The sequence below is a fragment of the Sus scrofa genome, chromosome 9 (genome assembly GCF_000003025.6).
Source record: "Sus scrofa isolate TJ Tabasco breed Duroc chromosome 9, Sscrofa11.1, whole genome shotgun sequence".
Classification (NCBI taxonomy): Eukaryota; Metazoa; Chordata; class Mammalia; order Artiodactyla; family Suidae; genus Sus; species Sus scrofa.
The window spans coordinates 122,816,561-122,835,060 of NC_010451.4; the positions used below are offsets into that span (position 1 = coordinate 122,816,561).

Below are 18,500 nucleotides of genomic sequence, written 5' to 3' on the forward strand. Positions count from 1 at the left end.
TCTGAAACTGCCCAGCTGAGGTTAGGTTCTAAGTGGCAATGACTCTGCTGAGCCTTTCAGGCTGCATCTCAGGCAGCAGCCCATCTCCCTCTTGGCCTTTACGAAGATTTCTGGATCTGCAAGAGCTCCAACCAATCACAGCCTTCCAAAGAGTTACTCAATTGATGCGTTTGGTTTGGCACATCCCATTTTACGTTAAGCTAAACTTCTTTCACAGACTGAGTTTGGTACTAACAAGGCTTGATGACAAGGTCAAGTAGAAAACAAAAAAGAAAACAGACTAGGAAGGCCCTCCCACAGGTAGTTCCAGAGAGCTGAGAGACACAGAGGATGCCGGGCTTTTAATTCAGGTGGCTTTAAAAAAAAAATCCTTAAGCCAATGAGATTCTCATGCCATTTATTTATTCGCCAGAAATGTTGTTCTCACTGACATGTAGGCTAAACAGTAGATGGCATTTACTACTGCCATGATAACACTTTGTCATTAGCCACCCCCAAACTCAGAAGCTGAGAACAATAACCCTTTCTTCTCAAGGAGCAGTAGGTCACCTGGGGCAGCTTTGCTTCTTGTTATAGCAGCTGGGCTGCTCTGCATCACGCATCCCTCCTGTCCCTCCTGGGACCACTGGGCCAGGCAGGGCGTGTTCTCTTCACGGGAGTGGCAGAGGGGCTGGGGGTCAGTCCTAAGGTGTCACGTCTGCTGGCATCTTGTCGGCCTGAGCAAGTCATGTGGCTGAGCCCATGTCAAAACCCAGAAGAGTTCCCTGCCTTCTTGTGGGAAGGTCCACCAAGCTACACAGCAAACGATGTGGATACAGGAGGGTTAAGGCAGTCCACCCCAGGTACAACTTGGAATTCTTGGAAATCTGGTGTTATTTCTGTCCCCGAGAAGGTTCTGCAGATGAGAACTTTTAAAAAGAGAATGTGGCAACAGTTCGGTGGTTCTCAAAAAGTTAAATATAGAATTACCATATGATTCATTATTTTGACTACTAGGGAGACATCCGAAAGTTTTTCCTTTTTCCCCTTTTTATGGTCGCACCTGAGGCATATGCAAGTCCCCCCGCTAGGGGTTGGATTAGAGTTGCAGCTGTCAGCCTATGCCACAGCCACAGCAACACTGGATCTGAGCTGCATCTGCAGCCTATGCTGCAGCTTGTGGCAATGCTGGATCCCTAACCCACTGAGCGAGGCTAGGGATGGAAGTCACATGCTCAAGGAGACCTGGTTGTGTTCTGAACCCCCTGAGCCACAATAGAACTCTGACATCCAAAAGGATTGAAAGCAGGGACTCAAACAGGTACTCGTACACCAGAGCCAACCGATGCAAGAGTGAAGGTGCCACATTCAGCAAAGCCAGTGAGGTGACACTGAAGCCCAAAGAGGTGCTTTACAAGACTCGAAGGGCTTGCCATGGGGGAGATTCCAGGTAAGGATGTGATAGTAAAGTGTCCAAACCCTTCTGTTTTGATAATTGGGCTATTTATATTTTTTTTCTGGGAAGGAAAAGCTAATGCGTCCCTCAGAAACTACTAGTTTCTAGTGGACAAGGAGCTAGAGTCACCTGTCCAAATAGCTGTACTTTCCTTCCCCCCAAAGTTCTTTGAAAATATGCCAATGCCGTTGTTACCTCTGGATGGTGAGAGAAGTAAGGACACACACTGCTTGCACAAAGCTTTCATGCCTTTATTGTTTTTGCTTCTTCTCTCTCCTGTCCTCAGTCTCCATGGGCTTGGAAAGCCATGGATTCTCTCTTGTCTTTTTGCTTGTAACTGCATTTTAAGAGTGTCTCCCTGGAGGGGCAGGGTTGGCACATACTGGAGAAGTGGTGGGTCATCTGCTTAGCTGTACCTGTAGTCAGGCTCCAGGGAAGTGCATACTCTAGGCATGGGAAGAGAACATTTTATTTTTTATTATTAATTAATTGATTAATTTGCTTTTCAGGGCCACGCCTGTGGCATATGGAGGTTCCCAGGCTAGGGGTTGAATCGGAGCTGCAGCTGCCGCCTATGCTACAGCCACAGCAATACAGAATCCAAGCCAGGGATGAGACTTGCAACCTCATGGTTACTAGTCGGATTCATTTCCACTGTGCCACATGGGAACTGCTGTTTTTTTTTATTTTTTAATTAAAAGGCTTGTTTTTTGTTTCGTTTTACTTTTTGGCTGCATCTGTGGCATGCAGAAGTTCTCAGGCCAAGGATCGAACCCAAGCCACAGTGTAACTGGAACCACAGCAGTGACAATGCTGAGTCCTTAATCTCTAGGCCACCAGGGAACTCCAGGAAGAGAACATTTTAAACTCTTCCTCTGATAAGGCATCTGCTGTTTACTCAAGGACCCTGGGCCTAGGTGATTTGGGTACCACTGAGCTCTGTGAATAACATACTGCCATTTTCAGCATGCCTTGGAGGATGGGAACTAAATGCTGCTTCTTTGGCCTTAAACTTCTCTTTAGGCAAATATGGCCCATGGAAGTCTGGGTATTACCGGAGTCCCTAGAACTGTAGGTCTGGTTTTCCTGCCATGGTTCCTGAGGGCAACAGTGGCTGAAGAGACTGCAGGGCAGAACCAAGAGCAACCAAACAAAGGCCCCAAAGGGGGCAATTGACCTGGTAGCCCAGGGTTTCGGTGATAGAAAGCGAGGGGGCATTTGGTGAGCCATCATCAGAGCATCCATGAGGCCCAGGCAGAGGCTGCTGGGAGTACCACCCACTGTTTCCAGGACCTTGTACCCACCATCCACTCCTGATCAATGAACATGAATTCCTGCCTGTGCTATTCTGGTGTCATTAGGTTAAACCTTGGTTCTGCCTCCTCCGATTCCACACATCCCACAAGGACAGGGTGGAGAACAAATAAGACCAGTTGTCCTTGGAGTGAAGAGACCTGGAGGGTGGCTTCCTTCAAAGGTCCCTCAGGGATGATGTGTTCACAGGGATGGAGAGTGAGAAGCCTCCAGTGGGCTATGGGGGAGGAATGCGGGCATCCAAGGGAAACAGTTCATGGACCGTGACAGTTTGGAAAAAACTCCTGGGTTACTGATCTTCCCTAAAGTAATCAATATGTGTGGCATTTAAGGATTCAAATTTGCAGCCTTCCCTGAAAGGGAGCAAGGTGGTTCTCAGACATCTGTGTAATTTCAGAGCTAGGAGAGGGCATGGGAAGTTATCTTACCCATTTCCTTGTCTGCAGGCAGGACCAACTCAGATACCTGACTTGATTCCAGCTTAAAAAAGAAACGTCAATTGGAGTTCCCGGGTTAAAGAATCTGGAGTTGTTGCTCTTATGGCTTGGGTCACTGCTGTGGCATGGGTTCCATCCCTGGCGTGTGAAATTTCACATGCCACAAGCGTGGCCACTCAAAAAAACTTCAATTTTGGCTGTCTTTGTAATAATATTTATTGAGCATTTTCTATGATCCAGGTATGGTCTAAGTACTTGACAGGCACTACCTCTTTCATCCCTCACAGTCGCCCTGTCAGAAAGGGATTGTGTCATCCGTATTATGCAGACGAGGAGACTGAGGCACGGGAGCTTAAACAACTGGCCCAAGCTCACGTGTTATTTAGTTCATGGCCAAGCAGACAGTGAATCGCAGATGGTCTGGAGCCTGCGTGATCACTCCTCATCATCTCATTTCGGGGCACCTCTTCAGTTTGGTCTCGGGCTGTGTGAGTCTGCTCAGGCTGCCATGAGCAGGTACCACAGACGGGCTGGCTTAAACAGAAAGCTCTTTGCTCTCAGTTCTGGAGGCTGGAACTCTGAGCTCACGGTGCTGGCAAGGTTGATTTCTTTCTCCTCAGGCCTCTCTCCTTGGATTGGAGGTGGCGTCTTCTCTCTCTGTCTTCGCCTGGTCTTCCCTCTGTGTGCATCTGTGTCCTGCTTTCTTTTTATAAGGACACCAGTCGTACTGGACCAGAGCCCACCTCAGTGACCTCATTCACCTGAATCACATCTTTAAAGACCCTATCTTCAAATACAGTCACCTATTGGAGGTTATGACTTTAATATGTGAATTTTGGGAAGGAACACAATTCAGCCCACAACACCGGGGGATGGAGAATGTGGGTCCCATTGAAGCCCATGGTGATTATATTGCTTCTCGTTCTTTTCTTCTGTGTGGGGATATAGTCCCACCTCTGCTGTTTGCCTACGAGGTCTTCTTTTGCACGTGGTTAATTATCTGCACCATTCTTTCGTCCGTGAATGTGTCCAGTTTCATATCCTGCTTTGTAAATAGTTGGATCCAAATCGAAAGCATACTATGTTCATTTACATCTCATTTTTTGCTTTCTTCCTACTGATTCATAGACATTGCCCATTCTGGGTTGGAGGAGAAAATTTAGTGTAGAGATGGAGGAGGTAAAAGAGTATGAACATTGGAAAAATAATTCCAATTTCTATCTCAAACTACCATTCCGGTGCCCCCTTTAGCACTTGAGCTGGGTCCCTTTTACTCTGTACCACATGTTGAATTAATAGGCCAAAGGGCTTCAGTTTGAAACCCCTTAGAAACCAAGAATCATAGAAACATAAGATGTGGAGGCTGAGGGCAGCTAAGAGTCTTGCTTGAGGCCTCCAGGCTCCTATGACTACTCAGTGCAGTGAGTTTCCCTGGTCCCATCCTTGGCCTGAACGCTACCATATTCCTCCATTGATTGATTACATGAAATTATTTCATTTCTTTATTCCTTTAGGTCAGCGAAGTCTGAAGAAGAGTCTTGCAATTACTCCCTGATCAGCTCCCAGTTCTGTTTGTCTTGTTAGATTCCTCAGAGGGAGCGAGACATTAGAAGGTAATGTGCATGGAAGAATTTTATTTGTCAAGCCCATGTGGGCAGTTTCCCATGTGTATAGATGGGACCATGTCTGATGCTAACACGCTCTTGAGAAATTACTTTTCTCTAAATCGATGTAAGATAACCATTTAGAGAGGCCTCCTCGGAAGCGCCCTGGAAAGGAGAGAAAACATGGTGTTAGATCCCTGTCCTCACCCCTGTGGTTTATGCTGGTTTGGATCCTTAGATTTTATCCTCTTAGAGCTTTTTATGAATTAGCACATATGATTTTTCTCACCCATTCTGGGGTGGTTGTCTTTCTTGCGTGGGGGAAAAAAGGTGGTTCTGTATGACCTTGGCTGCCTCTGGACCCTAGTTAATCTGAGACTCTTCCAGGGTAATCCACATGCTGAAGTCAGAGTTGCCAGTACCGTCCTTGCAAGGTAAAGCCAGAGCCCTTGACGCTCTTCCATGTACTTGTACTTGACTTGAAACTAAAACGAAGCTCTGGTGGTGATAAAATGCAGAGCAAGCCACTTAGCGAATAAACGTGCAGGAGTGAGCAAGCTGCATCTGGTGAATGGTGAACCCCAAGAGTTCAATTACCCCACATCCCTCCACAGAAGGTAACCATGGAAACCTCATAATCCAAAGCATCATCAGCCTCTGAACAAAACACACACACACTCACACACACATGTCCCAGGTGGGCAATGTATATGTATGAGTATGTGTGCATGTGCCCAGGTTTCAGTCATTGTGTATGTGGGGTGTGTTTGTGTGATGCCTTGACAGTTTGTGTGTGTGTACATCAGATGGAATTAGCATGGGCGTTTGCTGCCACATGCTTTCCGGTTCTGTTCTTGGGGTGATGAAAGAGCGTAGGTTTGTCCTAATGTTTGGGTGCTGTACTCGGAGCTGCTCAGAGCATGTGGGAGAAGACGTGCATTTTCAACTTAGTAGAGGGTGATGTGATGGCATGTTTGGGGATACAGGGGGATTGTTAACTTATTTTTTCCCATATCAGGTTTCTACTGCACAGAAGTGTATAGGACTTGGATTTTTCCCCAGCTGGGAGGTATGAGTCCCCTGAAATGGGAAAACTCAGCGTGAGTCCATATTGAGCTTCTCAAACAATCCAGTATAGATGCAAATCGGGTTTGGGGATAGCATTTTTACAAAGGAATGTCTTTTTTTTTTTTTTTTTTTTTTCCTTCAGGGTCTGTGCTGGTCTTTTTTTTCTCTTCTAGCTTTCGGCTTTAAAGCATTCCCTTTGTCTGAAGCCTGGGCTGATGTGAGAATGTGACACTAGGAGCGGGTGGTGGGGGCAGCTCCTGGAAGTCTGCTAGTGAAATGTGTCATTCAGTACGTGCATGATATCAGGAAGACTGGGTATCACTTGGCAGACCTTTGACAGTAAGGCAGCTCCGTCTGGGTTAAAGATTATTTGGGGACCAAGCAATGTGAAGGCTGGGGCTTCAGACCAGCGGGCGTGGGTTTCTGGCTTATGAATGGGGACAGCACACTGTGCAGAGTCTGGCCCTGTGCTTCCCTCTGAACTTAATGGGAGCTCTGTGCACAGGAATATGAGCTTGTGTGTCTATGTTTTTCTCGGCTCTGTTACTCCTCTTTAATGTGTGAATGAGAGAGAATTCCTTAGGGAGCAGTGGGAAGAAACCCATGTCTTCCATTCATATTTACAGCCAAGATTTCATAAATGGGTAGGTCTTGTTGGTCCATCAAAAGATGACTATCAAAGAATACTTTCTTTTCTCCTTTAAAATTTTTGTTTTATTTTATTGTTTGGCTGTGCCCATAGCATGCGGAAGTTCCCAGGCCAGGGATTGAACCTGAGCCACAGCAGTGACAACACCAAATCCTCAACTACTAGGCCACCAGGAACTCCTCTTTTTTTCAAAGCAGCTGCTTCCTGGATGACAGAAGCCCTCCCTGCCACCTCCCAGCAGGGGCCTGAAACACTGCCCAGGGCCTCCCCAACTCCTCTGCGATGGCCCACATGCCTCTGGCAGCCCCATCCCTTTGTCCGGCTGCCTTCCTCATGGCTCTGCTCCCAGAAGAAAGGAAGCAGTTATGCTAAAAGGCTGCAGGATATTTGCTTGTCAGGTGGCTGCCTGAAGCTCTGATACCCTGAAGGGAACTCCCTTTGCTGCACGGTGGTATAGTCACCTTTTGAGTTTCCCTGGGTGGTGCCAGAGCAACCCCAGAGATGGGCGGAAGGGAATCGCCCACTTGGGGGTGTTTTGGCGCACGTTCTCAACCCCTCCAGGAGCTCCTTCCACTCCAGATGGTCTCACCAAAATGTCTGCCAGGGCCCCTTGCTCTTGGCTCCCCAGCTCATCAGAACAGTTTGGGAAGGAGGTCTCCTTCACCCCATGCACGTAGTATGGAGGAGGCTTGGACTCAAGTGAGCTCCCACTGTGGCTTCCCCCCCGCCACTTCTGGGATGTGCCTTGAGTCTTTAACAGGCAGTGATCCGGAGACCCATGATTTGAGGTATTTTATACTTCATGTAAAACCAATACTTCCTAAATGCCCCCCACATGGCAGCCACCGGGGATGCAGCTGTGAAGGAGGTGCTCTTTTTGCCCTTAGTGGGCTCGCGTGCCAGCTGAGGTACCAACAGTACAGTGAGAAAAAGTTCAATAGGTGTCACTCTGGGGCACTCTGGGAGCTGATAAAGGGGGCACAGAGGCTTCTTGTAGGAACTGGTGTCTGATCCGCAACCTGAAAGATGAGGGGGAATTAGCTGGGTAAAGGGAGGTGATGGGATACTTTCCAGCAAAGGGGAATGGAATGTTGTGGAAAGAACTGTCTCATGGCAAATGGCGTGAGAGAGAGAGGGAGAGAGAATGGGAGAGGAAGGGAGGGAGAGGAAGAGAGAGGAGAGAAAAAGATGGCGACCGGAAATAAACAAAGATGGAGAGACAGAGACAGCTGGACCAAGAGGAAAGGCTGGAAGGTGGAGAGATGAGTGGAGTAGAGAGAGGACCAGAGAATCAGGGATTGTCAGCGGTGGAAGGAACCCTAGGGAACATCTACAAGCCCCTCGTTTTATAGATAAAGAAACCAAGGCAAAGAAAGGTATTTGCTGGAGTCACACAGGTGTTTAGCTAAAATGCTGGGCAAGGAATCTAGATCTCCTGGCTTCCAGTAGGTTTGCCACGGAAAGAGCTAGAAAAGGATAAGAGGAAAAAGGGGCATCAGAGACGAGGGAAGAGAGCTAGCGAGAGCCCTGACGGCTGAGATTCCTGGGCGGCTCACTGCGTGGAGTGCAGGCAGGCGAAGTTTAGATATAATCTAGGCTGGGTTTCTTTCTTTTCCTTTTCCCGTTCCCTCTTTTTCTCCTTCTCTTTTCCCTTCTAACCACATCCTGCCTACAACTAGATGTCAGGGAACTGGTTGCCATGGCTACTAAATGGCATTCTAGCAGGCTGAATTATTAAAGCAGGGTCTTTTCTTTGAAGCCAGGGCCCCAGCACGGAGTCCCGCTAGGGGGCGTAGGGCACAGTAGGGGGCACAGGTCTTCACCGGCAGGGCAGGCCGGGGTGCTCTGTGGCTGGTCTGGCTCAAGAGATGAGAGTGTGAGCACCTTGAGCACGGAGCCCTCCGGACCCCCTTGCCGGGTCTAGCTGCCGCCTGGGAGTGGGGAGGAGGTGCATCTGCCTGGGTGAAGAGTTGGAGGCATGTGGGCCTAGTGTGCTAACCGGAGTCCCTGCATCCCAGCTTACTCTCCCCACCTCCTGCCTAGAGCAAGAGGCGCTGAACAGCAGCCACAACTCAAATGAAAGAAGAGCTCAAACCAATATTTTTGTTATATCCGAAAGGGCACCGTATTGTTTGAATTAGTTGTTACTCGTCAGAGAAGCAAGAAAGAAAGTGGCAGGTGTGTCTGAGGGATTCTACTGGGGCATCCGGGCTTGCCCTTGTCACTCCTCAGACAGGTAAAGGGTATCTGTCATGGAGCCATCCAGTAGGCAGCATGGCGCCCTCCCATCAATAAGAGTGGGCCGTCAAGGAGAGTCTTGTTTGTGGGCACAGTCATTGTTTGTTTTGATGGAGGAGGGAGGCGAGTATGGATGCTCTTCTCTTAAGGAGATTCCAAGCCAGGAAAACCATCAGCCTTCTGGTATCCCAGCTCTTTAAACTTTTTCATTTAAAAAAAGAAACCCAAACATTGTCATGTGAATTATTCCTGCTTATTGGCTGATGAAGAAGGGCCTCAGTAGCTGATAACTGCCCTGTGCCTGTGTGTCCTTATGCTGCGGGTGGGGCACCAAGTGTCCCTTTGGGGGTTAATGGAGTCAATAGATTCTGAGGTGAGTTTTCCCTCTAATAGAGTCAATAGATTCTGAGGTGAGTTTTCTAAATTTAGTGGGGGAATCTCTACCTTGTGTCCTCCCCACTCTGTTTCTTCTCCCTTGAGGGCAGGGCTGCTGACTCCCCAGGCCTAGGGTTCTGACCTCCTTTGCTCAGGGCCCAGGATCTCCTCCACCAGAGAGGCTCCCATTGTATTCTGATGCCTGAACTGGAAAAAAAAAATCTTAATACGGAACCTGCTCTGTAAGACTTTCCAAAAATCTGTCAGCCTCTGAAAAACTGATGTATAGCCCTGATTTTTTTCCCCCGAATGCTGGAACAGTTTTTCCTATCAGGGCTAAAGGCTGGGTTTACCAAAAATCTAATTTATAGAGGACAGACTCACTTCTCTTCAGGGTTGATGATAATTTGGGGGACTTAGGTGATGCTGGGGTTGAATTTCTGGACCCTCCCACCCAGAGCTCGTGGGGTGAGGTGGGCACTGAGCCAAGGAGACCACACGGTCCTTGATCGTCACCTCCTTTTCCCCATCCCGAGCTAAGCGTGGGGGGCGGCGGGGGGCGGGGGGGAACAGGAGCCAGTGGCCTTGTGGCCTTTTAATTCCTTCAGTGCATGTCTTCCGAGATGTACCAGGCCCTGGGTAGGTGGATATACTGGGTACAACGTTGACTAAATAAAATCCTGCTCTCAACCATGGGAAACTCAAAGCTAAGGAGGAGAGGCTGACTGTCTTCATTCAACTCTGATGACCCCCAAAGAAGCCTGTAGAAGACTTGCCCCATCTTTCTTAGCCAAGGCCGGGTCTAAGGAACCAGAGCTACAAGGGAGCCAACTCTCTCCTTTCTCTTCCTTCTCGTCCCCTGCTTCTTTTCTGTTTCTCTTCGTGGCCCTTTCAGTCCTACTGCTTCCTCCTCTGTCTCTCTGCGTCGCTTCTGTTCTGTGAATCTGAATTGTTGGTGGAAGGTGGGGAGCTGAGTAGAGCCACCTGGCAAAGCCCCTCTGCTCTCCTTCCACTGAAGAGATTGGGCTGGTGGGACCTGAAGTCTCCACCATCAATGGCTCTGGGTGGTGTTTCTGCTAGAAAAGATATGCAGAGAGCCAGAAAAATGGGAGAGGGAGCCTCTAGAAAGCCTTGGAGATCAGATGCCAGTCTGCCTGTTTTTAGGGCTGCTAATTTTCTGTGCTCCTTAACTACCCCTGGGGAACAGGGTCATCCTTTGAGCCCACAGCCGGCCCCCCTGCCACCCTCAGAGCGCCTCCAGGTCCCTCCAGAGGCAGCAGAGATGCCCCGCCCTAGGGCTGGGGTCCCCTTCCCTTGGGTAGCATCTGGCTCAGCGACTGGTCCCCTCACACTTTCCCCTCTCTTGATCCTGGAAGACCCCTTTGCATCTGTTTCTGTTCAGATGCAATCGTGCGCTTCCATCACGGTTTCCCTGCCCAGACAGGCAAAGGCCTGACCCTGGAGCGGGGTGAGGTCCAGCAGCGGAGCCTTGGGAGCAGCCGCTCCCGTTCACACACGGGCTTGGCGTTCTCGACTGGAAATCGCCCGTGGAAGTTTGCGGTCACTGAACTTTTCCGCGGAAACCTCGACCGACATTGCTCGCCTCCAGGAGCCTTTACTACACCGAGCCCCGCCCGCCCGCCCGCCCGCGATCCAGCCCCCGGCCCCGCCCGCAGCCCATGTGCGCGCTCCCGCTCCCGCCCGCGTCCCTCTCCGCACCTCCCGCCTCGCCGTGCAGCTTGGCCCGACTGCTGTTTCTTCCTCTGTTTGGGTACAGCTCCAGTCGTCTCGTCTCCTCGCTACCCGCCGTGTGACCCCTTTGGGGTGGCATGAGTGCGAATTCTTTTTCTGATTGTCAGAAATTTCTTTTCTACGGTGGGGGCCGGAGGCAGATTTTTTTTCCTCCAACTGTCTCCCTTCTCATTTATTTTATTCTCTCCCGTCCCTTCTCCTGCCTTCCTTCCCCGCTCCCCTTCTCCCCCTCCCCATTCCTCCTTCTTCCCCCTTCCATTTCACCACCTCTCCTACCCCCTCTCCCCGTGCCCCTTCCCCTACCCTTGTGCCCTTTTAAAATAATTCAGTGATGTCTCCGGAATACTAGCACTCTCCTCATTCAGCCGAGCGCGGGACTCTGCGTTAATTCAAGGTAAGCCCGGGTTCTTGTTGCCCAGGGAAAGGTCGTCTGCGCCCTGGCGCCGGCTTTCTGCGGGGCTGTGCTGCCCTCCCCGGCGCCGGGCTCCCTGGTCTTGCTACCTGTTGGGGGTGCGTGGACCGTGGAGATTCCTAGTTTGCCCAAACCTTCTCCTAAGCCGGCTGGCTCTTCCTCTCCGCGCGCTGCCCTTTTCTTTGCAACTTCCGTGTTAATTTCCCGGGCGTGGGAAAGCCCCCGCGCGCTGGGCGTTTCGAGGTGTGAGTGATGTACCCCTTGCCAGGGTACCCAGGGCTGGCACCTCGTTCGTGCTTGCGTGTTTGCTTAGCCGGCAGCGTGGGAGCCGAGGCAGCGCAGCCAAGCGCAGAGGAGGGGGTGCCCGTCGGCAGCAGCCGGGTCTCTGCCAGTCCTGGCACCCGGGAAGTTCTGTGGAGGGGCCACTCCAACGGAGGGCTTGCTGAGCAGGGGCTGAGGTTCCAGCGAAGTTTCTGGGAAGGAAGCTGGGTGCGCCCTTGGAAGCGTCCTGGGATTGGTGCTGGGTAGGCTGGGCTGTTTCTAGAGCCTGGGGTCGGTGGGGAGGGCGAGTGAACCCTATCCTGGGAACTAGGGCTCAGAGGAGGAAGGGGAGTGCCCTGAAGAAGCCGAGCTATTTAGAGAGACTTGCTTTTTGACAGGGTTTGCGTCTCTCTGGGAGAGGGTGGTTGCACCTTCTTTTCCAGGGATGAACACCCAGTTTTCTGCCTCTTTGCTTTGTGCCATGCCCAGGAGAGAATGATGGGAGACCCCGCACCCCATCCCCCTGAGATCCAGGCTTCTGTCTCACTCTAGGGACGGAGGTGGCAGTTTGGCCACTTGCCCAAGGAGGAATCCTTCCTCTCACTGGGTCTGTGACTCTGTGGCCACTCAGAGCAGGTGGTTCAGGCTGCGTAGGTGGGTGAGTGATCCAGGTCTGGGGTATTGTAATGATTCACTCTCTCTTTTACCTTTGGAGGCTATGGTGTTGGAACACTGATTTGTTCTTACTCTTGGGGGACCAAAACCTCATAGTGTCACAGAGACCTCATAGTCAATGGAAAGGCTAGAGGGGCCAAGCAGCTTAGTCCAGAGAAGAGGCTGGAAGACCTGCACCTCGAGGAGTGTTTTCATGAACGAAAAGAGGTTTCTGACACTTAAGTAAGAGCATGACTATGTCAACTGACATCAGAACTAGAGAAGAGGGGTGTTTTCTACTGGGGCTGGGAGCTAGGGTATGCACCGGAGGAAACTTCTGGTTGACAGTTCCAAAAGGAATTCTTTTTTTTTTTTTTTGTCTTTTTTTTTTTTTTTGCTATTTCTTGGGCCGCTCCCGCGGCATATGGAGATTCCCAGGCTAGGGGTCGAATCGGAGCTGTAGCCCCCGGCCTATGCCAGAGCCACAGCAACGCGGGATCCGAGCCGCATCTGCAACCTATACCACAGCTGATGGCAACGCCGGATCGTTAACCCACTGAGCAAGGGCGGGGACCGAACCCGAAACCTCATGGTTCCTAGTCGGATTCGTTAACCATTGCGCCACGACGGGAACTCCCAAAAGGAATTCTAATGGAAAATAATAGAACTTCCTCTGCTGCACACGTGTGGGTCTTGTCAGGGTGTGCAGCCATCTCTAGAGCCCAGAAGGAGATGATCTTTTCTTTTTTGATTCCATCTCTGCTCTTCTCTCACAGGCTATGTCTTTGGCCAGCTAAGATTTTTTTTTCCTACCGCTTTGTAGTATTGGGTAATCATATAATTTATTGTTCAAGCCGGGACACTTTTGAGAGTAAACAGAGACATTAACAGTAATTAGACGTGGACAAGAGAGACTGTCTAGACAGATCGGGATGAACGATTGCCCTGAGAGTGATAATATAGGCAGAGGGACAGTCCACGAGGAGCATGAGATGCTTTTGTGTCATGTGGGTCTTGCACCTTCCTTTCTGGTGGGGTTCTTCTTGACTCAGATTGCACATGGACTTTATTTCAGTTCCCTTGGGGGAAGCCAGTGCCGAATATGAATCTGTTTCCTTTGATGGACTTCTCTTTCCTCAATTCCACTAAACCTTTCCTCCAATTCCCACTCCTCCAATGGAACTTTATGCTTTGATTGCAGGAGTTACAAGTAGAAGGTGATTTAGGTGGAAAAGATGTGTATGTTTCTATCCCTCTGTCTGCTTGCTTGTGATATTTATAAGCATGGGCTCCCAGGAGGCTGTCCTTCTGCCAGGACTTGTGGTGTTAGGTTGATGGCTGGATGAGATACAGTGACCCTTACGGTCAGTCACATGGTTGAGCAGTTGGATCCCTGCTGTCATAACTCCTCAGCTCTCCTGGGGCTGGGGTAGGGTGTGTGTTGTGTGTGAGAGAGGTGAGGGGGGAGGAAAAAATCCTATATGTGTCTGGGTTTCGAACTGAGAAACTCATGTTCAAGAAGCATCCTAATGCGCAGAAGTACCTGACTTTTCCTTCCTGGCTTGTGTGAGGGAGTGATGAGGAGCCTGAGAGGCTGTGTCGATCACACCTTCATCCCCCCAGCAGCCCATGGGCCTCAAAAGTTTAGTTATCATTTATGAAGTGCATATTATTTTCCAGATACTAGAGCAAGAAGTTTCCATACTTTATATCATTAATGCTTATCCAGTGCTTTTAGGTCAGTATCCCTATTTTATAGGTGAGGCAACTGGAGCTCAGAAAAGTGAAGTAACTTGCTCAGGTTCACCCAGTGGCCAGCTGAATTCCTTCATGGAATGGTACCTCTCTGTGCTGCAGTTGATGTGGTCCCTGTTAGGCTCACACATTTGGTCCTGTGTGTTTGGGGCCCTGGGGATGATGGGTGGTTTCAGAGTGGGGTGGATTAGGCAGTCTGCTCATCCATCCTGTCTGGTTCTTGACTCATGTTGCCCCATTCTTTCTGTCCACATTGTCATTTCTTGGTGTCCGTGAAGTTTGTGGCCCCACCCCCTGCCCTGCCACCTGGACCATCCCTGGAGGACTCCCTCTCTTGGGTCCCCCTCTCTTGTGCCCATGAACGCCTAGGGTGGGAGCATTGTCTCATGGATGAGCAGAGCGTATGTTCCCACTTGGTATCTAGGGTCTGTCTTCACCTTAGTTATGGGAGCCTTCTTCTCTCAGGATCACATTTGATTGAGTCTGGTTGTCTCAGAGACTGACTGCAGCCTAGATATGAAGAGAGCCTTCGCAACCCTTGGTTTGCCCAGAAGTAACTCTATAGACCAGCTGGGGAAGCTGAAGGTCCCCAGCTGACACTCTTAGGTCCTTTAGATCCTTTTTTCTATCACTGAGGCAAAAATAGAGCCTTAAGTAGGTAATTCTAGACAGGGTTTCCACCTATTCATCCTTCCTATTTACCTTGTAGCACTGTAATCACCCAGCCCCAGAACAGCCTGCGTGGGGAAAATGGCATTAATCCAGTGGGCGTGAGCTGGATAATGGAGCGTTGGCCCAGGTGACTTGACTTCTGACCAGCTCAGCCCATTAAGGAGCTTTGTGACCTTGGGCAAGGTGAGAACCTCCCTGGGCCTCATTTAACGTGCCTGAAAATAAAGGTTGGGCAGAGGCCCCCCCAGGTATTCCCAGCTCCAGCGGTTGAAGAGCCCATAGCTCAGGGGTAGCTCTGTGCTCTGCTTCCATAAGTCCTGAGCAGAGGCACACCTTCTCAGCCTCCTCTTCCTGGGTGGGGGGTGGGGGAGCTCAGGGGCTGAAGGATAGGAGTTAGATTGGGTGGGGGGAGCACTGAAAGAGGCACCCTGGGGAGGAGCCGTGATGCCCTGGTCTCCTGTGGGCAGGCCTCAGCCCAGTTCTGGTCTGGGAAAATGGGGGTGGCTTATCCAGCCTTTCCTCCTGCCTGCCTCATGTTACCTTGCATCCCCAAGGAGTCTTATTTCCTTGTATCCCCACTAAGTGACAGAGAATTGGGAAGAGCAGGAAACGCAACACTATGCTAACCAGCTTCTATAATATTTCCTGAATGATGAGCTAAGCCCTGGCGGAGGGGTCGGGGTGGGAGGCAGGACCCTGGGAGAAGGTGGTGTGCAAAAAAGCAAACAAACAAACAAACAAGGGAGATACGTCAGTCTTTGACCTCATGGCCCTCGCAGTGTGGTGGGAAGCCTGGATCTAGGCCATAGTACGGTAACAAACTCTAAAGCCATTTGGAGCCAGAAATCCTGTTACAGATTCTTTGTAATAGGATGGGGGGGGTTTACATGCAAATCAAGAAACTTCCTGGCAAAGCAACGATGTGTGGTGGCTCTGTCATCATAACTCGGAACACTTAGGTTAGGGGTGGAATCCTCATCTCTGACATGAGGATTCTAAAGGGTTCTGTTGTCTGCTGTACCTGTATGAATGGGGGAGGGGGGAGCAGCAATGAATGAGATTCTAGAGTTGGGCTTTACCAAGGAACGGCCTTCCTATCTATGATCATCGAGTAGTATTTTGGAAGATTCATCCTCTGGAATCACCGAGTCTTTATAGCTACCCTGACCATACTTGAGAAAACATCTTTCCCTGTCAGTGCTAGCTTGGTGTTGCGGTAAAGAGAGAAGGCTCCAGACTCTCACTGTAGGGTGAATGGGGGCAGCAGCAGCTGAATGGGAACTGGGGGAGGGCACCAGGCTGGGGCGCAGCAGGAGGAAGGTGGCATGCTGTCCTGGATACACAGCAGGCCTTGCAGCCTGTGGCAGGGCAGGGCATCCAGCCCCGTGTGGCCTTTTAATTTCTAACCGGAGTAACAAAATCTAGGGCTACATTGATGGACACACCTTTTAAGGATGGAAATACCACTGTAGTTGCAGAAATGTACCTTGACCCAGCTCTCTGTTTCTTCTCGGCAGAGGATGTCTGCATTTATGCCTCCTTTATGTATCTTTTGGGGTCCCCCCTCTCCTGAATCAAATGTGTACAAGGCCTTTTGATGGGAGAAATGGCGAAATAAAGATGAAAAATGACGTGGTTCTTACTCTCAAATAATTGGTTTCTAGCTCTAAGTACAGGCCTTTGAAGAAGTCTTGGTTTCTTTGATCTAATTATGTGTTATCTACTCTTGCCCCCCTTCTGACTGGCTATAGACCAGGGGTAAATCACTTGCCAACCACGTTATCAACACATAAGTTGAGCTGCCTGTTCTTAGAGAGAAGGGGCCTGGACCCAGCATTGCCTGAGCCTTCTCCCATTTTAAGAGCAATGACTCTTCTGTGATTTTTATCTCCCATGCATTCTCTCTCTCCTTCCCTTTATGCTTTGTTTCTCTCTCTTACCTAGTCATACAATAGATTTTTTTTTTGTTTGCTATATTTACTGAATAGGAATTTTTTTCTTTGTTCTTAATTTAAAAAGTGGTGGAGAACATGTTATATTTTTGCCTCTTGAAAGAAAATACACTGAATCTCTCTTGACTTATTTGGTCCTTGACTGATGTTTTCTTGAATGTAAGCATCCTACAGACAGAGTTGATGACTTCTTTAGAGCAGGCATGACAGGTGAACATGTACCCAACTCCCTGCTCCTTTTTTTTTTTTTTTTTTTTTTTTTTTTGTGCCAGATCTCTGATGCTGGGTTCGTGAAGAAGAGTCATCTTGTTAACCTTGCCCTTGGGCTCTGGCCCAGAGTGACCCCCAGGGTTCCCCAAGGAGGGGAAGGAGCTTGGGCTTGGGGGTGGGGAGGGGCAAAGCCCCAGATGTGAGCCTCGGCTCTGCCACTTAGTGCACAAAATCATAGCCTCTCCTTGCTTCTCCCTCCCTCCTGTACCCCCACCCTTTCTTCCCACCCGCGTTCCTTCTGCAGCTGTGTCTGTCTCCTAAGTGCCTGTTCTGGGCCAGGCACTGATTTGGGTACTGGGAATACAGCAGTGCACACTGCAGACACATTTCTTACTTTCGTGAAATTTTTGTTCTACTGCAGGAAGAGAGTGACAATAACTAGACAAGTAAATTTTTTCAAAATAAACCAGACTGCAGTACATGGCAGTCAGAAAATTAATATAGGGTGACATGGCACTTGATTGGGTAGCTCTTTAGATTGGGTGTCAGGGAGGCTTCTGAGGAGGTAATATTTAAGCTGAAGATCAGAATGGCCAAAATGAAATTCGATCCATATCACCAATTCTCATAATGTGGCCACTCTGAGGAACAAGTACAATTGTGTATGGAAGTGTTTTATAGACTGTATAATAAATGCAGCACATTTTATATCTCATTAGGCAAAATTCCTTGAGGGCAAGGATTGTGACTAATAATTACTTGGAATCTCAGTACCTAGCATGGTAGTAAACATGGGCTGAAAAAAATTATGTGTATAAAATTAGGGAGTTCCCACTGTGATGCAGTGGGATTTGCAGCATCTCTGGAGTGCTTGGATGCAGGTTCAATCCCCAGCCTGGCACAGTGGGTTAAGGATCTGGTGTTGCCACAGCTGTGGCTTAGGTTCCAACTGCAACTGGGATCTGATCCCTGATCCGGGAACTCCATATGCTGAGGGGTGGCCAAAAAAGAAAATAAATTAATGTGATAAAATAAAATTGGGAGTTCAGAGGGGATTTTTAAGAAATAAAATGAAGTCTGTGACAGGCCTTTGTTGAAAGAAGGCAGTATTCCATCCACTCTGGCCACCGCTGGACTTTCCTGGCGATCTCTCTCTGCAGTGGCCCATGGAGAGTAGAGAAGGTTCCCTGGACATCATCAGGGCAGAGGGGATGGAGAGGGACGGGCAAAACGGTGGGTGTAGACTTCCTGAGGAAAGTCCAGATTCCTTATCTTGCTTTTCAGGGTCTTCCTAACCCAGAGCAGAGGCTAACTTCTCTGGAATTGTGAGGAGAGGCCACGGGCTCCCTTCCTCCACATCTGGGTGGAAGGCCTCCCTTCCCATGCTTCTACAACCTTTGCCTTCCTCCAGGCCCGCTGTACCTCTCTCTTGTCTCCAGTCCGGGACCTGGCTCAGCAGGTGCTCAGGACACCTGCGTCCATTCTGCTGCCTGTTGCCTGTGGCTCTGCGGACCGGCTCCCCTCCCTGTCACCCTCCCTGTGGGTTGAGTCAATGCAGCTCACCTACTGAATCCAGTGAGTCACAGCTTTTCAAACACGCAGGTGTGAATCACTCAACTTGTGGCCCTTGAGATGTCTTTGGTGACAGCCGAGGGAGAAGACCGTGTCCCTGTCCCTCACCTTCCCATTGCTTTGTCATGCTTCCTGTGCTG

The 18,500-nt window shown here is 49.7% G+C and overlaps 1 protein-coding gene across 10 annotated transcripts in view; it reads left to right on the top strand.

The window, feature by feature from the left end:
- Positions 10,826 to 18,500, top strand: part of CACNA1E (calcium voltage-gated channel subunit alpha1 E) — a 490,987-nt gene continuing 483,312 nt past the window's right edge. For all 10 annotated transcript variants that reach the window (XM_021102616.1, XM_021102615.1, XM_021102620.1 and 7 more), the window contains exon 1: positions 10,826 to 11,266. The gene's annotated coding sequence lies outside the window, so the exon portion shown is untranslated. The remainder of the gene's footprint in view (positions 11,267 to 18,500) is intronic.